This window comes from Protopterus annectens, chromosome 11.part0, assembly GCF_019279795.1.
Source record: "Protopterus annectens isolate FY-2018-M chromosome 11.part0, PAN1.0, whole genome shotgun sequence".
Taxonomy (NCBI): Eukaryota; Metazoa; Chordata; order Ceratodontiformes; family Protopteridae; genus Protopterus; species Protopterus annectens.
This window is the reverse complement of record NC_056745.1, coordinates 802,199,026-802,221,718: the sequence shown is the minus strand read 5'-3', so window position 1 is coordinate 802,221,718 and position 22,693 is coordinate 802,199,026. Positions and strand designations below refer to the sequence as shown.

Genomic DNA, 22,693 nt, shown 5'->3' with positions numbered 1-22,693 from the left:
TCTAATTCATGTACCAAAGAACCAAGATATTGACATGTCTGTAATTATTGGCTTCTTTTACACAATTTCCCCCAACAAAGGAGGCATTTAAGATTTTTGGGCACTCACTTTCCAGAATGAGAGCAGTCTGTTCAAGACTCTCACCTTATGTTCATTACAGACGTATTTTACAATTTTTTACTGATTTTTCATCAAAGTGAATTTTTTAAATATCTACAATCTGCAAAATATTTTTTGCCATTTATCAGAAGAATTAAGAATGCTGTTTTGCTAAAAACTAATGTTCACTTCATAAAAGTTCTTCACACTGAAATCTCATTGTATAAAGTGAATGAAAGAAAAGATTTACAGGACAAAAGTAATGTAAGAAGGTTTTCGGTTAGCAATCCAAAAGTCAACAGTTTGCATATTGCGTTCTTTTAATCTACATAGACTAACTAATGAACTAAAATCTGAACACTTTTACACGGTGGCAAAAGCTCTACAAACTCACATGCAGGGACTGTGACCCTTGTGCCCCCACTTATTACTTATAACTGTACTTTGGGAAGGGAGATTTACCCTCCCCACAGTGATCTCACTGGTAGCTGTGGCAGTCACAATGATGTCCAGTTTGGACTACCATGCATTAAATATACTACTACCTTTAAAAATACAGCTGTGCAGGTAAACCTACCATGCCAGTAGATGTTTGAATGACCACTGCTGCAGTAGCCTGCACTGACATCAGAGAAAATCAGCTCTCTGAGTGGCAAGTCCTTCAGAGCTTTTATGCCAACTGCAGCAGGGAGATCAGAGCACTGAAAGATAACAATGCTAGGTAAATAAAGTTCAATTTCACACCCTGGCAAAAAAAAAAAAAAAAAAAAGAAAATATCCAAAACATAGTGGGGATGGTGGAGCGTAGCAGTTAGCAGCTACTGCAGCAGTGATATGGACATATAATATGGTAAGTTTACTTACAGAACTGTACTATGTTTGTCATGTGATCACTGTTGCAGCTAAATGGGTTGATTATTACAGCTTAAAAGGACTTGGAGGAGGAGGAAGGAAGAGTGTCCAAGAGTCAGAGGAGAATGGTCCTAGCAATGCCTACTCTAGACTTGGATAAGTAGTTGAGTTTATAGTGCTTTGTAAATGCATGCCTCTAGAATATTTCTAGAGTCCTCCAGATTCCAAAAAGCCACTGATAAAGCCAAAGATCTAGTAAAATGTGCATTACACCTGTCTGGAATTGACTTCTTATGGTGGGAGTAACTAAAATAGCTAGAGACACCCATTAGGGAATAGTCTGTTTTGATACAGGTTATGCTTTTTTTCTTTCATAAGAAATTAATAACTGATCAGAATTTCTTAAGGTTTTAGTTTGGTTGGTAGCACCTGAATTATCTGTGGATATCTGGAGTATGAAGAATCCTCTCCCTCATCTTTAGGTTCCATATAGATGACAAAGAAATGAATTGTTTTGCTCAAAGTAAATTCAAATACTACTTTAGGCATTAATGAGAGATTAGTTCCCAAAGATACTCTCTTTGTGGAAAACAAGATAAGGTTAATCCACCATGAGAGCTTACAACCCAGATACCCTTTTTGCAGATGTCATAGCAATTAGCAAAACTGTTTCCCATGTTAAGAGCCTCAAATCAGCCTGATGAGCTAATTCAAATAGAGGAAGTGTTAAGTTTTCCAAGGCAAAATGAAGATCCAAAGAAGAGAAGCCACCTGTTTGCAGAACCCCTTTCAAAAAAGTTTTGATGTAGGAATTCCTTAAGAGAGGGGGATCCATGGGCAAACATGATGGAATGGATGTCAAATGAACATTGATAGAAGATTAAGAAAGACCAGAGGATAATAATGCCCACAAATATTGTTAAACCAGATAAATACTAGCCTTAAAAGAGTCTTTGCTCTTTTTCTGGCACCAATTAAAAATCTTTTCCATTTACTAATATACAATTTTCTAGTAGCAGGTATCTTTGCTTCCTTTAATACCTGCAGCTTGTCCTCAGAAAACAGGTGCCTAAATGGTATTAAGATTCTATCATCCAGACAGTTATTGAAGTTGCTTCGAGATGGACTGTATCAAACAGCCCCTGTCTTGTGTGAGTAGGCCCAGTCTGTGAGAAAAACTCATGGAAATTGCCCTTGGTCATTTCCAAAAGAAGGGTGAACCACATTTGCCTAGGCTAGGAAGGACTCACCACAATGATCTTTGGAGAGTCCTTCTGAATCTACAGAAAACCCTGAATATTAGTGGAAAGGGTGGAAAAAGTACAAGAACATTTCCATCCAGGGGAATGAAAAAAACATCTGTATTCCAGGCCTGCTTGCAAGAAGCCCTTTATCAAAATTATGTCAGTTGTTTGTTGTGACTGGAGTCAAGAAAGATCTACCTGAGGTGTTTTCCACAGCTGGATCTAATCCTGGAAGACACATCCCCAGTTCAATTTCTATTTCCGAGGATCTATCCAGGTCCTGTTCAGGTTGACTGCTAAATGTTTTTCTCTGATGGAAAGTAAGATGCCTGGGTCTATATCAAGTTAGTGAAATACCTTTTCAGCAAATTGGCTATTTAGTTGAATGCTAATTGCCAAAAGCTTGCTCTGTCGAACGGCCGTTTAAATGAATTTTTTCCTAAGGGGAAAAAAAAACCCACTTGGCCAGCGTAAAACATCACAAAATTTAAAACCCGCCAAGGTTGGGGGCTCTGTCCCCACCCCCTAACTAAATATACTATCTACAAGATTGCACAATAATGTGGAAAAGGGAAAATTCCTGATGATGGCCAAGCGTTTTTTCCCCTAGGAAAAAATTTGCTAAAACGGCCGTTCGACTGAGCAAGCTTTCGACAATTAGCGTTTAACAAAGTGCCATTCGCTGAAAAAGTATTTTGCTGAACTGAAGTAGACCCAGATGCCTATATAGTGAGATTTTGAATTGTTATGTCTCAGGTTACCATGGCTAATCTGCACAAAGGGTATGGTCTGGAGTCCCCCTGTTTAAGTACCACATTACTGTGGTTTTACCTGTAAACACTTGTAGTGGCCCTGGGGAATACAGATGATTAAGAGAGTTGAGTTTATTTAAAGTGCCAACATATCTTTTATGCTTATTTGTTTTGGTCTGTCATCATCATCACAAATATCTAGCCACTTTTTCTCATTTTCTACACATGTTTGAGGTATTGTGTCAGCTGTCACCACCTCTTTCTATTCAGTGCCACTCTCCTACCTTCTTCCGCACTCATGCCTGACTGTTGTAGGTCTTCTGTCAAACAATCCATCCACCACTTTGCTGAATACCCTTGTTTCCTTTTGCCTTCTTCCTGTCTTGCCCAAATCTTCTTTACCAGATTGTCTTCTGCTTTTCTGCACATGTATCGGGACCACCGTAATGTGTTCTTTTTGACCTTTTCTACAATTGGAGCTACTTTGGCTTCTACTCTTATATACTAATTTCTTTGCCTGTCCTACAGTGTGCATCCTACCACGTCTCCGGCACTTCATGTCCATCACCTCTAATGTCTTCAAAAACTATGCCTTTACTGCCCAGGCTTCTGTACCACACAGTTGTACTGGTCATACCACTGCTTTGTACACTTAACTTTTCAGTTTTTTTGGGACTGTTCTGTCGTAAACTACCCCTGGCACTCTATGCCAGTTGGCTGGCACAACTCTGATTCTAGCATTGACCTCCTCATTCAGAGTTCCCTTCTCCTCGGCCACCCCTTCCAAATATTTGATGCTGTTAACCTGTTCTACTGTTTTCTCTTCTAGCTCCTTCTCACCTTCTTCAGATTTCCCCATTTGCTGCCATTATAACTGTCTTATCTGTATTCAGTTTCATCCCTTGTGCTTTCAGTTTTGCATTCCATTCCCCTATCCTTTGTTGAAGTTCTTGCTTAGAGTCTGCCTGTAATGCCACATCATCTGCATACAGCAATTTTGTTGCTCTGTCCCCTCTAACCTGTTTGCTAATATAGTTCATAATCAGTATGAACAGCAGTGGGCTCAGAGCTAAACCCTGATGTGCACCCACTTCCACTGGGATCCCCTCTGAGAGACCAAACACTGCTCTTAGTTGAGTCATTAGGTCCTTGCATATAGCCATCACTAATTCTATCAAAGTTTCTGGAACTTAGAACCACTGCAAGTCTGTCCAAATTAGCTTACTTGGGACTCCGTGATATGTTTTTTCTAAGTTTAGAATGCCCAGTCGGAGTCTTTCCTCATCTCCAACGCCTTCTCCAGTATCTATCTCACTGCAAATGTTGGGTTAGGTGTGCTGCATGCTGATCTGAACCTGAAATGATTATCTCCCATCCTACTATTTACTACTCTGTGTATTAATTTATCAATCACCCTCTCCAGAACTTTTATGCAGTGTGATAGGAGCTTGATACCTCTGTACTGCCCATTGTTTTGAATGTCCCCTGCTGGAATATGGTGGTGATTGATGTAGCATCAAGAGATGTCTTGTCTTTGACAACATTGTAAACAAGCAGTGCTACAGAATTTATAGGTCTCTAGGTCATATTCGAGTCAGGAATAAGGAAATAGGGGTAAGAAACAATTATAAGAATTTTGCATGAGCTGTAATCCTTCTACAGTTATCACTAATAGGCAGTACATTATTTGTCACTCAACATAAGGTAACATATGTGACATCCTGCTCTTGTTTTACTAGATGCATTCTTAAGATAGGTCCAGATGCGAATATTGACACTAGTCTTTTGTTTTAAATTTAATTTTTTTTCATTTGTTAACCAGCTAAGTGAGTTGGTCATCATAAACACTTTTCTGCCATGGCCTAATATAATCATGGTTGATTATATAGCTGAGACTAATACAGAAAGCTAAGTACAAACAACTTTTCAGGCCTATGAATACAAAAGCCCAAACAAAGTACAAAAATGACCAAAGAATGGAGATCTCTCTTCCTTACTGTCTTCCTTTATTTTCAAGACTGTTAATTGGGTGTCTTTGCAATAAACGATGATATTAAGACAGAGATGTCTTCATGGTTTGATTATTTTTTTCTTGTATTAAGACTAAGTTAACATTTAAAAGTAGGGATACTGAGCATGTCAGATAAGAGGAGTGGTAGATTCAGTAGAACGGAGACATGTAATGCATTCCAAAACTGATTGTACATTTATTTTAAATCTACAGAATGATTGTATGGAAATTCCAGGCATTGGAGTATAGGGAACTTGTTAAAAATTGGGGAAATGTTTTATATTTTATAGGTTCATAGGCGTTTACTAGGCTAATGACCACAAGGGCTTTATTAAGCCAAGCCATGCATCCCAAATCTCTTACGAGTTCTGATACCCTTGATAAGTGTAAGCATGGGTCTGGGAGATGAACCATTTACAGGTTACATGTTTGCATCAGAGACATAGGTGCCAAACCAAGGATGAATTTCTGGTTTCCCATCCAATTGCCAAATTGCACTTGAATTGAATTAGGGAGGAACTCTGCTTCACATGGATGGGGAGCCTGTTCCATAGATGGGGTAGTCTCTGGGATACATACCTATCTCTCTAGCAGGTTCTATTTATATCACAGACAAGGTTTAAGTCTTTATAACAGGCAATTCTGGCACTGTTTGTTTTGTGGATATGCAGGAGTTCCATCAGAGTGGGGTCTGACAATGCCAAGTATGCCAGGCATAGATCTCCCCTAAAAAGCCTGTAGGAGATAGAATACACCAATAGGGCTTTGAGGCAGTCTGCATAGGACATATTACTTATGCCCTGTATTCTTTTAGTGAGGAACATCTGCGGATGTTCCAGTTGTTGGATATGCCTGGTTAGGTACATAACAAAGGGGCCATTGTACTCAATGATAGGTCTGATGAATACTGAATACAGTGGAACAATGACTTCCTTGGACTTAGATGCCATACCTTTGTTTATAAGTTGAGCAACATAGAATGATTTCCTCACCACTGTAGACACATGATGATCAAAGGCTAGATTACTATCTATGTGTGTCCCTATGTCCCTGACTAGTGGGTCAACTCTAAGGGGTGTGTTGTCAATATGATAGTTACCAGGGATGGATGACTTCCCAAAGGATACTATTATGCATTTCTTGGCATTTAGTTTTAGTCCATGACTCTGACACCAGTTGTTTGTGTCAGCCCCTCCTGGAGAACATTTGTGTCCATGTGAGATTCAATGACAGCTCCTAACTTGAAATAATCTGCAGATGTAGTCATCTAGAGACCACTGACATTGGCCTTAACTTCTAGGAATATTTTATTAATAATTTTAATATGTAAACCTGGGGTTAAAGAAATGATAGAAGTAAAACTCCAAGTACAGAAAGTAATAAAATTACCGATTTAAGTACATACAGTTCATTTACTGAAGCAGATATATTTTTGCAAGCTTACTAAATTATCATGATTGATTAAATGTCTCATGGCTTTTCAGAGTTCTAGCCTCAGATAATATACAGTTAAATTCTCTTCACACGAGTTGTATATTAAAGATGACATCGGGTGACTTGAATTAAAATTACATATGTTTTGTTCAAAACTGAAATAGAACTATGTAAAAAGAATGACAGTATTGTTTAAAATGACCTTATAGATTGACAATGGATAAATTAAGAAAAATATGGTTACCAGAGGCTATTATACTGAATTTGTTACAAAAATAGTTTGTCAGATTGTTTAAATTTCAAAAATCAGTCGTTACTTTGTATTACTGATGATCTAATTCAAATTTAATATTTCAATCATTATATGTGTATATATACATATACATACATGCACACACACACACACACATATATATATATATATATATATATATATATATATATATATATATGTATATTTGTGTGTGTGTGTGTGTGTGTGTATATATATATATATATATATATATATATATATATATATGTCCTCATGTGGAAATATTGACAAACCACAATTTCAAATATAGTATATTAACGTTCACATCACCGAACAAACTTTTCTCCTAAATGCTGGTATTTCTTGGAAATGAGTCTTTGCCCTTTCCTCAGTGTGGAAAAATATATAACGTACATGGGGTGTTGTGAGTGGGATGCAGGGTAGTTTACTCCCTGCAAAAATGTCATTTTTTAATTTACCGGCATTTAAGTGAACAGCTGATTCAATGTTGTGAGTGTAGATATTCTGATGTACAAAATTCTGGACTTTTGACACTTCCACACAAAACTATATATATATGTGTGTGTGTGTGTGTGTGTGTGTGTGTGTGTGTGTGTGTGTGTGTGTGTGTGTGTATAGTAGTTAAGATCTAGAATGCATGTATCTATGGCTGCCATTACTCCTATTCTATGCAGAACACACCTGATTGTTATCTGTTTGCTCCATGTCCCACAACAACCATAAGCAGGACTCAATATGTCCTGAATTAGAGCTTTTTTATGTTTAATCACAGTCAAATACAGAGTTACAAGGAATCAGAATGCAAATCTGTAACTTAAGTCCTATTTGCCTATTTATAGCCTTTAGCAAGATAGTTGTGGACACATGAAGTGTGGGCTGAGTTGTCCAACTATTTTTTAATCTGGCTTTTCTAATCTTTTCTTTTTCCGATTGGTTGGTCACTAACCAATCAGAAAATAAAAAGAGGAGAAAGGCCCCACTAAAAGTAACAATTTAATGGCTCAGTCCATATTTAAATGCCTGTCAGCATATATGTCTAAATATGATGACCCAAACAAGAAAAAGCTGTGGCAAAATCTTCAGGAATAAAGAAATGGCATAAAGCAATCACTGTAAGAATGCAACCAGCTACATTTTTAAGAGCCAAAAGGCAAAAAGTATATATGTGGATAATCTATAGTACATTATTTATTTATTTACATTTATTTACATTTGTTAACCGAGTAGTGTCCGACTGGGCCAGTAGCCCATTTTCAGTGGAGACCCAGGGAGAAAACCTCCATACAAATTAACAAATTATAAGCAAGATTATAAGCAAAAACAATTGCTGAGAACACAGTAGTTAATATAGCATAATATAACGGTACAATAATTAAACATAACAGTACATTAATACAATATTCATAAAAACAAATAGTTCTTGCTACATATTATAGCAAATTACAGTAGTAAATGAGTTTATCAGAAATCCACTAGCAAACAGCTCTAGTTGTTTGAGGTGAATGATAGTACAGAGTTGAGAAGACATTAGAAGGGTGTTATCCATGTGAAGTACAGGGGCAGAGCCATCTGCTGGTGAGATATTCTTTAAGGCTTTTTTTAAAAGAAGAGGTGTTTGCATTCTTTTGGATGCCCTGAGGTAGAGCGTTCCAGAGCTTGGCTGTTTTACTGGCATAGAGGGAATCACTATGATAGCTGTGTGACTGGGTAATTTTTAGCAGTAATTGGTCAGAGGATCTAAGGGACCTGCAGTTAATTTTTGGCTGAACCAGGTTAGAGAGGGCAGAGCAGTTATTGGGTTGTGGAAGACTTTGTGGGCAAAGGTAAGTTGGTTTAGAGTTAACAGGTTGGGAAGTTCCATCCAGTTGAGGTCGGTGCCGAGCAGAGCAATGGTGTGTTTTGTGGGGGTGATTGGCTGCATACCTAGCTATTTTGTTGTTGCAGGATTCTAGATTATTAAGATCAGTCTTGCATGGGTTGGTGAAAATATGTGAACAATAGAGGAGGGTAGATAGTAAGTGGGCTCTAGCAGTGCCTAGTCTGGCTTAGTGAGTGAGGTAAGGTTTGGCTCTGTAGAGAGTATCTAGTTTGACATGGACTTTTTTGATTGTTAAGGAGATGTGTGAATCAAATTTTAGTCTGTTATCAATTGTAACCCCTAGGAGTTTGGTCTGATTAGTTGGGTCAATTTTTGTTCCATTGGAGGAATAGATACAGAGGGTGGAGGGCTTACCTTGGATGATTTGTTAGTGAAAATCATTAACTTAGTCATATTTGGAATTAGGATGAGTTGATGCTTGGAGAGGAATGTTTCTATGTACAGGAAGGATATTTGCATTTTTTATTGAAGTTCTTGGGGAGAAGGGGCTGAACAGATAAGTGAGGAGTCGTCTGCGTATTGCATGATAGTTGCATGTTGACTGGTGAAATTTAAGTTGTTGGTGAATCTGATAAAAGGAAGGGGACCAAGTATGGATCCTTGGGGTACTCCAGTGTATACAGGCAGTAGAAGAGAGAGATGGTTTTCCTATTTAGTAGTCTGTTGAAGGTTTGAAAGGTAGGTGTGGAACCAGGTTAGGGATGAGGAGTTGAGATTGTAGTTTGCAAGTTTGTTGAATAGCAATTGGTGAGACACGGTGTCAAAGGCTTTTGACATATGTAGAAAAATTGCAGTGACCCATTGTCCTTCATTTTAAAGGTGTTGAATAGTATTGGTGAAGGTTATTAGGGCAGAGTTAGTACTGTGCTTGGGCCTGAAGCCATGCTGTGAGGGGGATAGGATGTTGGTGGTGAGGTGATTTAGAAGCTGTTGGTGGATACATTTTTCCAGTATTTTAGCTATGAGAGAGAAGATGGCAAGTGGTCAATAATTTGAGATTTCTCTAGAGGGGCCACCCTTGTGAAGTGGAATGATGTAAGAAATTTTTCATAGGTGAAGGACATAGTGTTCAGAGATAGAGCAATTGATTAGGGTGGATAAGGGGTAGGCTATGGATGGACCAGCTATTTCCAAGAATTCATTGGGTAGCTGGCCTACGGCAAGACATCAGGGTTTTAGTTTACTTAGGAGTTTTCTTATGTACATAGTCTGAATGGGTTTGAGGGCGAAAGAGTTTTGTGTCTTCGGTGGTGGGGGGTACATTTAGTGGGCAGAACTGTTTGTTGTCTAGGAAGGTGGTGATTGAGTTAATAAAGTGGGAGTCGAATTGTGATGCTATGGGCTCAGAGGTATTACAAGTGGCGGGTGCAGGGGTGGTGGTTTTACCAGGGTTAAGGAGGTAGTTGATGTTTTGCCAGAACTTTTGTTGGTTGTTCAGGTATTTTTGTTGGGTAGATTGAAAGCAGGTTTTTTTCTCACTGGATATTTTTTTTTTAGCTTGATTTCTTAATTGCTGAAATATGGTGAAATAATTTTTTTATTTTTGGTGGTATGGTAACATGACCAGGCTTTGTTCCTTTGTATGATTACAGCCTTAGTGTCATTAGATAGCCATGGTAATTGTTTGATTCTGGTATGAATTTTCCTGGTGGGGGCGAGATTTTTTAGGATTTCAAGGAATTTATTATTGAAGTTTTTGAGTGCAAGGTCTAGTTGTAGGGTTTTTAATGGGGACCAGTCACAATGTTGAAGTAGTAGATTGAATGTCTCTGGGGAGAAGTTTTTCTTGCTCCAGGTGTATTTGAAGGGTATGTATGTTTGCTGAATTCTTTTTCTAACTAGGAATGTGGGAGCATGGTCACTTAGTGAGATAAGTAGGTAGCCAACTTGATGCCCAAGGTTAGGCTTGTTGGTTAGTATCCAGTCGAGTAGTGATTGTTTTTTTGCATGTTTGTTGGTGCAGGTAGGGCTATTAATAGTTTGGGTGAAGTTGTACAGGTTAATGAAGTTAGTGGGGCAGGTAGAAGAGCAGGAGAGCCAGTCAAATGTTAAAGTCCCCTAGGATGATGGTTTCCTGGCTGAAAGAGGAAGCAGACCAAAAGAGGAGGGATTCCGTACTAGGAAGGTTGTTTCCGGGAAGCAGGTACATGACAATGATAATAATGGCTTTTTGAGGGTTAAGTTTCAGGCATGTGACTAGTATTTCTGCACTGGGGATGGCTGGGGTAGTACAGTTTAGTTTTTCCACTGTATGAGAGTCTTTGAACATAACAGCTACACCATCACCTCGTTTGTTTAGTCTGTCTTGCCTTATGATGTTGTAACCATTAGTTGTTATTTCAAAGTCTTTGATATGGGGCTTTAACCAGGTTTCACTAATGACAGCTATGTCTGGAGAGTAGATGGCCAAGGTAGCATGGAATTCAGTTATTTTATTTAGGAAGCTTCTGAAGATAATGGATTAAAAATACCTTTACAATTATTACAATAAATACATTTTCTTTGAGGTGGAAGGCTTGTCCAGCCACTGTTTAAATTGCTGCTTTCTGTTTAATAGAGATTCACAACCCCGCCCCCCCCGGAATATATCAGCAGGCATTCAGTTTAACAAGACAAGGACAGCATGCAGTTATAAACTCTTTATTGAGCAGCACGTCCTGTTTCCTGCTTGGGAAAATGTCTCCACTGTTGTTAAGTGACGTACTTGTAATGATAATTGTAAAAAACTATTAGAAAGTTATATATTGTTACTATGCAATGTTGCTTAGCTTGTATACAGTTTAAATTACCTGGTTAAGCTTACTTTACCCCTTCTTTATCTAAACATTTCACTGGCATATTGATGAGTACAGAAAAATGTCACATGATTTTTCTTAGTTTCCAGCTTCAGTAGTTAACCAACCTTTATAGCACTGCAGTGGATTCCATACTAATTTATTGTAGTAGTTTATAATGAAAGCAGAAATATGCATGACAGAATGACTATCATCTTTTGAGTAGTGCAAAATATGTCAAGCTATGTAAAGTGTTTGCAGTCACTATTTAATTCATATAGTTAAAGCTTGCTGTAATTGTGATAAGGAAATGGGTGACATTCACAGTAAATGATATCTGTGAATTAACTAAAATATGATGAGGATTTTTAAGGATGTCTTCTGTAGTTTACTTTTAGTGTGTGTGTGTGTGTGTGTGTGTGTGTGTGTGTGTGTGTGTGTGTGTGTGTGTGTGTTAGTAACACCTTACTGTACTGCGTTAGTTTGTAGCTTCACTGTTTTAGAGTATTTGCATTTAAGCCTACATAATTTCTGCAGATAATCAGTTGATTAGAAAATATCTGATCTCAGTAAATTTAAATAATGCAGTATAAGTGCATACCATTTTGTTTTTATTATTGTTGCTTACCCATATTATCTGACCGTCATAGTTAAGAATGGCTGAAAAAGAGTTGGTATTTTCTAAACCTTGAAATGTTTCATCTATGAGTATGTCATAGGGAAATAAGTAATGCAAATTTGTTCTACTGATCTGCTTTATCTAATATTATGTAGGATGAGTAGAGTAGCTATCATTTTTTTGTTTTTGGGGTGGTGGTAGTTGCAATACATCCACCCATTCACAAACTGACAAAATGGTGAGCTTAAATTAGTTAGTAATTCAAGTTACTGTATATGCTGCCTATAAAAAAGTGGACGTCTTAATGCAAATATACTAGTTATTTTTTTTTCTTCATGAGACAGTGATCATAAAGATTCTATGGCCAGTAAACTCTGAGGTAATCACTTAGCATGTCATTTGTACATTTTCATTTTACTTTGGATAGAAGCTACATGGAGAAACACACACACACAGACACACACACACACTCATGCATGCAAGTCCACATGCACGCACACACACACACACACACACACACACACACACACACACACACACACACACACACACACACACACACACACACACACACCTGCACAAAATGAAAAAAATGACCAGAAGATGTTCTAGAGAAATCTGGTAGGAAAGTAGTAATGATTGTGACACCACTAAATTTTATTTATTTTATTTTATTTTATTTTACATTTGTTAACCGGGCTAGTCTGGCTGGATACATGTCCATTTTCAGCAGAGGCCCGAGGAGAAAAGCTCCACTAACAGACTAAGACAATACATGAGGAATACTTTACTAAATAGATCAATCTTTTTTAAACAAAAACAAAACAAAACAAAAATGTACAAAGACAAAATACAGTTTGTCTGGACTAATTTAACTAGGTTACAAAAAGATTTCAATCAAAGTTCACATCATGTGGCTGAGGAGATAAGCTCAGGCACCAAAATATAAAGTTGAGTTAAGGATATCTGAAGTATAGCTACATAAAATTAATCATTGGTCAGAAGGCTAGAAGACAGAATTGGTAATTAGCAGAGGGAAAGAAAAGTAGTAGTTAGAAGTGTTAAAAAAAAGCAAGTTAGAAGGTAAACAGGTAGATAGGTAGTAAAGTTAAGGGAAAAAAAGGGATAAAAGATAGATAGAAAGTGTGGATAGAATATGTTTACATAGGGTAATAGCATTTTATCATAGTTAAATGTTAAGAAAGTCAAGTTGAAAAGGAGAGTGAAGTATCTAGGCAATGAGATAAGGGAAAAGGGTGAAGGTCCAGAGAAGGGGGCTGAGGATGTTAGTCTAGGTAAGAACGGGAGAGTAAAGAATGCAAGTAGCAGACTGTTCAGAGTAATGAACATTAGTATGCTCAGTCAGGATTAGAGCAGGGGCAAAGCCAGTGGATTAGTAGGTGGTTTTTTATCTGTTTTGAAAAGGTGACATGATGTTAGGAGGTCAGTTCAGTGGGAAGTTTATTCCAGTAAGAACCGATAGTGTTTGCAAATAGGGAATCACCTGATTTGTTATGAGATTTCAAGGTAGTAACTAGTAGCTTGTTGGCTGATCTGAGTATATTGAGATTCTTATAAGGTGTGATGACATTATTTAGTATTGGTATATTGGAGGTAATGAAGAATTTTGAAGGTGATGATTAGTTGTTGTAGGAGTATAAGGTTTGGGAGTTCAAGCCAGTTGAGTTTCTTTAAGTTAAGACAGTGGTGAGTTAGGAAAGGTGAGCCAGTGGCAAATCTGGCTATACTGTGGTAGGCAGTATTCAGTTTCTGAAGATTACCTTTAGATAAGTTGACAAAGGAGGGTTAGTGTAGAGATAAGGTGAGTTTGGGCAAGGGCTACGAAGATGCAGTGAGATAAGGCTTTAGCCTGTATAGGGCACCAATCTTTTATTAACAGTTTTGATAGTTAAATCAATGTGACAGTCAAAGTTAAGCTGGTTATCTATGGTGACGCCTAGGAGTTTAGTGCAGTTGTCAGGTTTGATGATAGTGCCATTACAGGATGTTATAGAAAAAGAGATAGTGGATTTAGAGGTAGGGGTAAAGAGTAGTAGTTTGGTTTTGGGATTAAGGAGGAGACAGATGTGTTGAAACCAATTTTCTGCTGCAGTAAAGACTGCTTGGGTAGTGGAGTGGAGTTCTACTGGGGTAGGGCGAGCAGATGAGAGTGGAATCATCTGCATATTGTATGCATGTGGATGTTGGTAGGAATTGGGCAGATTGTTGATGAAAATGGAGAAAAGTAGGGGCCTAGGATAGATCCTTGTGGGACACCAATAGTGACAGGGAGTAGAGTGGATAGATGGCTGTCCCACAGTACAGCTTGTTTTCTATTAGTCAAATATGAATTGAACCACTGTAAGGCTTGAGAATCCAGTGATAGAGATTTTAAGGTATCAAGGAGAAGTTGATGGTTGACCATATCAAATGCTTTTGAGAGGTCCAGAAATAGTGCAGATGAGAATAGGTTTCTATTTCGATTTTTATTTATGGTATCAGAGAAGGAAAGAAGGGCAGTAGTAGTGCTGTGGTAGGGTCTAAAGCCATGTTGAGAGTCTACAAGCAGGTTGTTATTTAAGAGATAGTTTAGGAGTTGATGGTGAATACAGCGTTCCATTATTTTCTAGAAGGGCAATAGGTCTAAAATTGGATAGTTCATTAGAGTTTCCACCTTTGTGGAGTGGAATAATGTGGGAGATTTTCCAGCAGGATGGAATTTTGGATTCTGTTATGGTTCTGTTTATTAAGATGGATACTGGGTAGGCTATTTCTTTTGCAGCTAATTGAAGGTATTCAGCTGGAAGTTTGTCAGTCGAGGGTGTACAGGGTTTTAGTTTAGACAGTAGTTTCTGTATATAGGTAGTTGAGACGGTTTCAAGTTTTAGTGTATAGGTATTGTTGGGGATGGGGGTAGTTTGGAGGGAGGGGGGTGGAGTCATAGTGCTTGCAAGTGAGTTTACAGTTTGCAGTTTGAGAGAAGAAATTGTTAAAGGTGTTGTGAACTATTTCATCAACTTTACTGCAAAATAAAAACACTAAATTTCTTTCCGTACTCATGATATTTTCAAGCCATAACTGGATCAAAAGGTTGGGGGTCACTAGGCCCAAGATCCACAGCTTGAGTCAGTTATTTCTTCTACAGTTATTACAGAGTAACTTTGGCCACACAGTGATGTTGTACCGTTGTCACTCCCACTATGTCTCACTTAGGACATACAAAATATAGCAGCCCTATATATTCAGCTGTATATTACTGAATAATAATTTCCTGCTGACAATCACCTGCATATTAGTGAATATTAATTTGTATGTTTATGTGCTACCGATATACAGTAGTGAAGAGTAACCTGTATGTTGACATGCACTACTGCCAATCAGCTGTATATTAGCAAGAAGTAATGTGTATGTTTACATGCACTACTGCAAATTATCACTAAGAAATCATGTTCTAGGTAATAGATCATGCTTTATCTGAGGTGAGTTGTCTGAGGGTCAGTCATTGCTTTATTCTAGGTGAGTCTTCAATGATCAAGTCTTAGACCCTTCCCTAATTAAAGCCTCAGGTCCAAATAATGGAGCACCTACATGTCCTTTGGAGGTTAAACTTTTTGCATACCAATTATATTTGGAACGTCTAACAGTGACAAGTGAATGATCATCATGCGGTTGTAAAATCCTTGAGAGATTCATGTTCAGGCTCATTACTTGTGCCCTGCAGCAAATAAAACATTCTTGTGTGACCTGCATTGAGAGTGATCTGTTATATCCCAGAACCTATTGTTCATATCAAAAAGCACGAAGACCTTGTATTCTGGAGAAAGTCCATTTAAAACCTTAAATCATGCAGCCCTTAGATGGCAAATCATTGAAATGCATGTATTTATGAGCATACAGTCCAGAGCTGACCATCATCATCTGGCAGGCTTTGTTACTGAGGTTACTTCTTTAACAATCCCCTTTTTGTAATTAATTTGTGAGTGCTTCTTTTGCGCCCTTGTTACCAAACTGGATACTGACAATGAAGAGGGAGTGGATCTCCATGTACCTCACTCAGGATGAAAATATTTTTAGTCTAGGGGTGCCACCCCACTTCACAGAAATGGTATCACCAGCAGTGAACTGAAAGATGTTAACATTTTTCAATTTTACCATTCACAACATACCAAGCAATCTTTGTATACTTTGTTACTATTACTGTTCCATTTCCTCAGATGATATACATTCCAATTGTGGTCAATCATTGTGAGATAACCCGAGAATTGTACTGGTAAAAGTATTGTTCCTTCTTCTAATGCACTTAACTAATTCTGTTGTGTAATTGCAATTTTTTCCTCCAGACCACACTTTAGCTAACATTTTCCAAGTGGATGGAAAGGGTACATGACTGTCAGATGCCATACTGTCTGCAGAGCTTTGCATGGCTGGTCAGCAGTTATTTAATTGATATGTATCCAGGAATCATTTTCAGTTTTAGCAAGGGTCACTGTTACTACTTTCAAAGGTCAGCTGTTCTACCAATGCCAACAGGTCAGTTCATGACTGGTGCACATCAATTTGAAGAATCCCATTTGGTTGAATCTCAGTACTTTGAATTCAAAATGTTGAAACTTTATTTAGTTAGCTGCTCATTTTGTTAATGCATCACTTAGTCAAATTATAACTGATGGAAATATTATGCAGTCAGCAGTTCTTTAAAACAATGTTTGTACAGCGGAGTTCACCCCCTTTGCACCTTCCAGTATGAGGCTTTATTCCCTTACTCCTGAACTTAATATAACTCAGGTTGCATACCCTGGTGGTATGTACAAATTTGAATTTAGGATCAAACAAATACAAATATTTCTGAGTACTGTGATCTAAGAGTAAGTAAATCTAGGAAACAGGGATACATGTGGGCATAAGCATTACTACAAAAGCAGCAAAAAACAAATGTAATGGTGTAGGTAAACTGTTGCTCCAGTAAAGCAAGCATACAGAGAACAAAAGCAATGGAGGCAGTGGAGCACAGCTTCTAAAAACCAAAGTTATTTATTTCAATTGCAAATAGGTATAAAACCTATTTGCAATTGAAATAAATAACTTTGGTTTTTAGAAGCTGTGCTCCGTTGCCTCCATTACTACAAGAGCACTTCAGATTATTTATATTTGTTTGCATTTTTCTACAAGTCTGTTGTTAAATATGAGTAATAATGGTATAGTACTCTAAAGCAGTGGTGCACAACCTTTTTTGTGGGGAAGGCCACTACACAAATTTTTATGCATCTGTGGGCCACCTCAAAACATAGTAAGTCATTAAGAGTTAACAACAGGTACAGGGGACTGGCATTTTTACTTAAGACAGCAGTCATGAAATTGCCTGTTTTCTACATCAACCTTACATTTAACTTTATTCTGGCTTGCAGCCATGACTTATTACAAACTCTTGCAGAAGTTACTACTATATACAGACTACAAGTTATTAACAACAAAGAATAGTTACTTCTGCGGCTAAAATTAGAGGTGAGCACAACTGCAGTCAATTAGGTAAGTAAGCACGTACTGGAAAGTTTGCTTGACTAGAGTAAGGCATAGCATTTTTTCACTTTTTTAAACATTTTTGCTTACTCTCTGGGGGCTGGATGGCATTGCATTGCGGGCCGGATTTGGCCTGCGGGCCCGACGTTGTGCACTTCAACCAAATGAGCCATTGATTAATGAAGTTTCAACCATTTTAATTTAGTGCGCTCAAATTCAGCAAAATGTGTTTTTGCAGAATGAGACCAACCCTTTTATGACATGGCCAGTGACCTGTGTATGGAGAGCAGTATAGACACACGGTGCTTTGCTGTCTTCTTTTTTGAGATCTTTGCAGCCCATGGCTCACTGACCTGATTCTAAAAGAAAAAAGAAAGAAAACTGTTTTTTATTTCTTTTGAGACTGAATTCTGCATTCCTTAGTTGAATTCACTTCCTCCTCTTTTGTTGCATACCGCCTCTGATACCACAGCTTTGTATGATTGGTAGTGAAGAGTAATATGACACCAGTGAGTAGTGAACTTGCATAAATATGGTTAGGAAAACTACACCGCAGATGTATGTTAGCATATGACAGCTCTATTTTCCGTAATATTTTACAAATAGACAGGTGTCTCCCCTTTTACTTTGAAGTACTGTGACCTAGGAATAAAGTAAATATAGGAAGTAGCAGTGTATGTGGTTGAATGTCAATAGCTTGTGTATCACTACCAAAACATGTGCCTGGGGTTTTAAAATAGAGAGGCTCCAGCTCCCCTTAGAAAGAATAATAGAAAGTTGTGTAAGTAACTGTTATGCTAATAACGTAGAAGTGATCACTCCCATTATATTACACTCACTTAGCTTATAGTCTTCTCACTGCATCATTAACCAAAACTAAAAACAGACACAAGAAAATGAGATATAGTAGTCCACGAAAAGAAGACAAAAGTAGCATTGACCATTGAAATTGCTACACCCAGTCATTAATTAAAGTGTCTTACATACAGAGAGACACAAAATCATAAAGTACCAGGATTTGCAGGCAGAAATAAGGGCAATATGGAAGAAGGATACCCAGGCAGTTCCAACAGCAGTAAGAGCAATGGGTTTCATAAAAAATAATAATTAATAGTCGCATTTAAATATGCTATCGATACACGTAACTCCTTATAAATTGCAGAAGGAGCCAATTCTGGGCACATTGCTGCTGCAAAGAGCACTTTTGGCTAATATCAAAGAATGAAACAATACTAATTTCATTAACTTTAATCATATTTTAATTTAGGAATGGAGTATGTTCCTGTCATGGTATTAGAAATTCAAATGACTTGGAGAAATTAAACCTGATATCTAGTGGTTCCCCCCACAGCCCAATTCCTGCATTGGTTTAGGTGCCCTTACAAAACAAGTACAGTATCCATGGTGATTAGTGATTCCCCTCACCTCCCAATCCCCACACTGGTTTATGTGCTCTTATGGCACAAGTGTAGTTTCTCTGGTAGCTAATAATTCCTACCACCCCTGATGTTTCTCTGGTAGCTAGTAATTCCTACCACCCCTGATCCCTCTCCTGGTTTTAAGTCCCATTAGATGAACTCCGCCTTTTGGCCATATTCCCTATCGAGTGTGGTAAGGACAGCTGTGTTTCTCTACATGGCTGAGCGATTTCATTAATTGCTTTACACATCAATGCCTTACTGGAGGCGGTTCAAGGTGAGAGAGCACATGGGTCATTAGCATATGATTCTCCCTTGCGCTGCCTAATTAGCATACAGTATGGCAGTGAAGCCAGCCCTACAGGCTAGTGCACATATTTATGTTGGAGCACTGTGCCACACTGAGTTATGCCAGTCTCTGAGTTCAAAAGGGTTACTGTGACATACACACGTATGTGGTATACACATTGTAGTAACCTTTATGAATGTTCCCCATGTCATTTGCTGCATTTTAGATGGCATGCTAGTGATCAGTAAAGTAATTCAATCTCAGAAGTTGAATTTCCATAACAACATTCTTGCATCATCTTCTTCATTTAAGTGGTAGTTACTAAGTGAAGGATAATAAAACCTCTTTAAGTGACAGAAAGTATTGCTGACCCACAGGTGGTGATATTAGTTGCAGATGAAAATGAGCAGCAAGACAGTACAATTTTATTTAATTATTGTTTATTTCTGTATGAATGTATGTAAGTAAAAGACTAAGGAATAAGCTATTTAGGCTTTTAAAGACACAGACCTGTTTCAGTGAGATGCATCAGAAAGTATATTTTACAAGCTATAAGCATTTTAAAAAACATGTAAAGGAAAATGACTGTAAGCTGGCACAAACCCTGGTGTCTGTACTTTTCTCAAGGAAATAGGCTAGGCTAGATATCTTTTTTTTTATGCTCTGTAGTAAAATTGCTTAAATAAGATTACTTGCCCATGAGAAGTGTGAAAAAATGTAATCAATAGCGAGAAACCCATGAATTTTTAGTGCATGAGAATGTTGAGTTTTTTGCCCTACATTCTGAAATAATTATTTTTTTCTTATTCCAGAAATCAGTTCCTAGAAGAAAATGTGCAGCTTGTAAAATTGTAGTACATACAGCATGTATTGAACAACTAGAAAAGGTAAGATGATACCAGTTGTTGACTAATATTGAGTGACCTATCATCAAGAACATGTACGCTTAATTCAAATACAGAAAATAATAGGCAGTGTTGTTTCCTCTGTTTCTTTGGCTTTTAGTATATCACTGACATGGCAAGGTTTCTTCTAACTTTTTAGTTTTGACTAACTGCAGAGCTGTGCTGTAAACTTGAGAAGAGATTTTGTTGACACTAGAAAGTTACCATTCCTTCCATTGTGAAACATATTGCTTGTGTACTGTTTTGTGTTATTCATACTAACTAAAATTGTATTTGGCAAGTTGACATGAATCAGTCAATTTCATTCAGGGTGAAAGCTGGATATATCAATTATCCAATAAAATACTCCACGAACCACCACTTTTGTCAATATATTTAAATATTTATTAGATGTATTTATTTATTTACTTAGTTATTGACATTTTTTACCAGGAAAATCCGACTGGGCACAGGTGTCCTTTTTCAGCAGAGGCTCAAGGTATCATATTTAATGCAATCAATAATGCAATCAATATTTACAATAACACATTTTATAATGCAGTTTTGGTGAATACATTGTGTAATAGTCAGTATAATCAAATTTGTATTGATATTCATAGACATTAAATTAAATTTACAAGCCTTGTACTGAGACTTTACAGAATGAAGTATGGTATATGAGAGGTACGAGTAATTTAAGAAATAGAAAGCAGCGAGGTATTAGAGGAGATAATGAGAGTTAACAGAGGAGTAGTGTTGGAATAGTAATTTGTTGTACTAATTAAAAGCAGATAATAGTTTAAGAAGTACAATAAAGTGAGGTATTAGAAGGGGATAAGCAGGTTAAGTGACTTAGTGTTGTAAAGGGAGGTATAAGAAAGGTGATGAAGGGTGTTACGGAACTATGTCCCCGATGGGGAGCAGGGACAAAGCCAGGAAACAAAGAAGAAGTCATTTAGTAATGATTTAAAAAGATGAAGGTGTGTGGTAGACCTGACTGATATAGGAGTTTTATTCCAAGTTCTAGCTACAATATAGGAATAGAATATGACCACAGCAGTGCTTTGTGGTTTGTAAATTGTAAAAAGTTGTTTATTATTTGACCAAAGGGGACAATTTGTAAGAGGGTATCAGAGTAGGTGTCTAATTGTTGGGCAGATGGGTATGGATGATTTTATGGATTAAGGTGAGCTTAGTACGTGATAGGTGGTGAGGAAGCTCAAGCCAGTTAAGTCTTTTTAATGTTATAAACAGTTGTGGGTCCGGTAAGGCTTGTTGCAACCGAATCTGTTAACTTTGTTATAGCACTATTCAAGTTTAGAACTAAGTGAGGTTTGTAAGTTAGACATGATGGGGGCTCCATATAGGAGAGTAGGCAAGAGGTAAGTGGTAGGTAGAGTTGCCATGGCAGAATTTGTAAGGAATTTCTTTATTCTATGTAAGGTGCCTAGTTTTTGATGGATTTTCTTGATGCTGTTATGGATATGCCAATCAAATTTAAGATTGTTGTTGATTATCATGCCAAGTAGTTTTGATTGTGGGGCAACTTCAATCATGGTATTATTTCAGGAAGAAATTTTAAAGTTGTTTTTTTTTTAAAGGGAATTGGATTTTGGAAAAAAGAAAAGTATTTTTTTTTGGGGGGGGGTTAGTAGCAGGTGATTATCCTCTAGTCAACTTTCAACAGAATTAATGACTCATTGAGTAATTCTCTGAAGACATATTAGGCTGCCCAGCACCATTCTTTCTATTACACATCTTCATTAAAAATCCTGCCCACTAATTCTCTTCTTATGCTAGTATTCATATGTTCCATAATCAGCAAGCATGCAACTATGCCTACTGCATTACCCTGAGACAGCATATTGCAGAAAACTCCACCAACCCTACCAAGATTACTCTTCTCTTTCATATACAAGCAACATCCTACTGCAGAGTCACTAGATCCTCACTTTTAAACTGGTGTCTAAGTACCTTGTCTAGGCTCTCCTTGGTACTCAATGTATCAATGCTATCAGTAAACAATATGTGGATTCACAGTCTTTAGATTAATATAGTAATAGATTAGTAATAGATTGCAATACAATCATAGAATTACATTTTCTGTAAAATTTCACAAACTTTTCATATCTTGGAATCTGTACAACCTATACATGTAATATCACAATACTTTTTCAGCTAGAGTTGAGCTTTTGCATAATAGCAAGGAATTTTTTTCTGATCACTTATTTATTAAGATATGTACAGAAATATGAAATGTATGCTTATTTGTGCAAATAACGATATAAATAACAACGGATATGGTTTATGATGTGCAATGTGTAGTTTAAACATTAATACCAGTTTTTTTCTACATCATGTAAGGTTTCACCTGATACCATGCAATAATGTGTAAGTCATTTAGATTTGGAAATATTAAAGTATGCATGTAAATACTGCATATCTTTATAATTAATTTAGTTTATTTATCTTTGATTACTGAGGTAGGGCACCAATCAGCACATGACCACTTTTTAGACTCAGCTCAGGTAAATTAGTTCACAATTTTGCACACAAAATATAATAATTTAGAAAAGTACACGCATATTAACATATATACATTGTTACACAGGTTATTAAAAAAGCTAACATGCTGCAAAGTATTAAA

General features: G+C 37.2%; 1 protein-coding gene across 1 annotated transcript in view; it reads left to right on the top strand.

The window, feature by feature from the left end:
• Positions 1–22,693, top strand: part of DGKI (diacylglycerol kinase iota) — a 5,490,864-nt gene that overhangs the window by 323,646 nt on the left and 5,144,525 nt on the right. Inside the window, exon 3 of the mRNA XM_044088223.1 lies at positions 19,975–20,049. The gene's annotated coding sequence lies outside the window, so the exon portion shown is untranslated. The remainder of the gene's footprint in view (positions 1–19,974; positions 20,050–22,693) is intronic.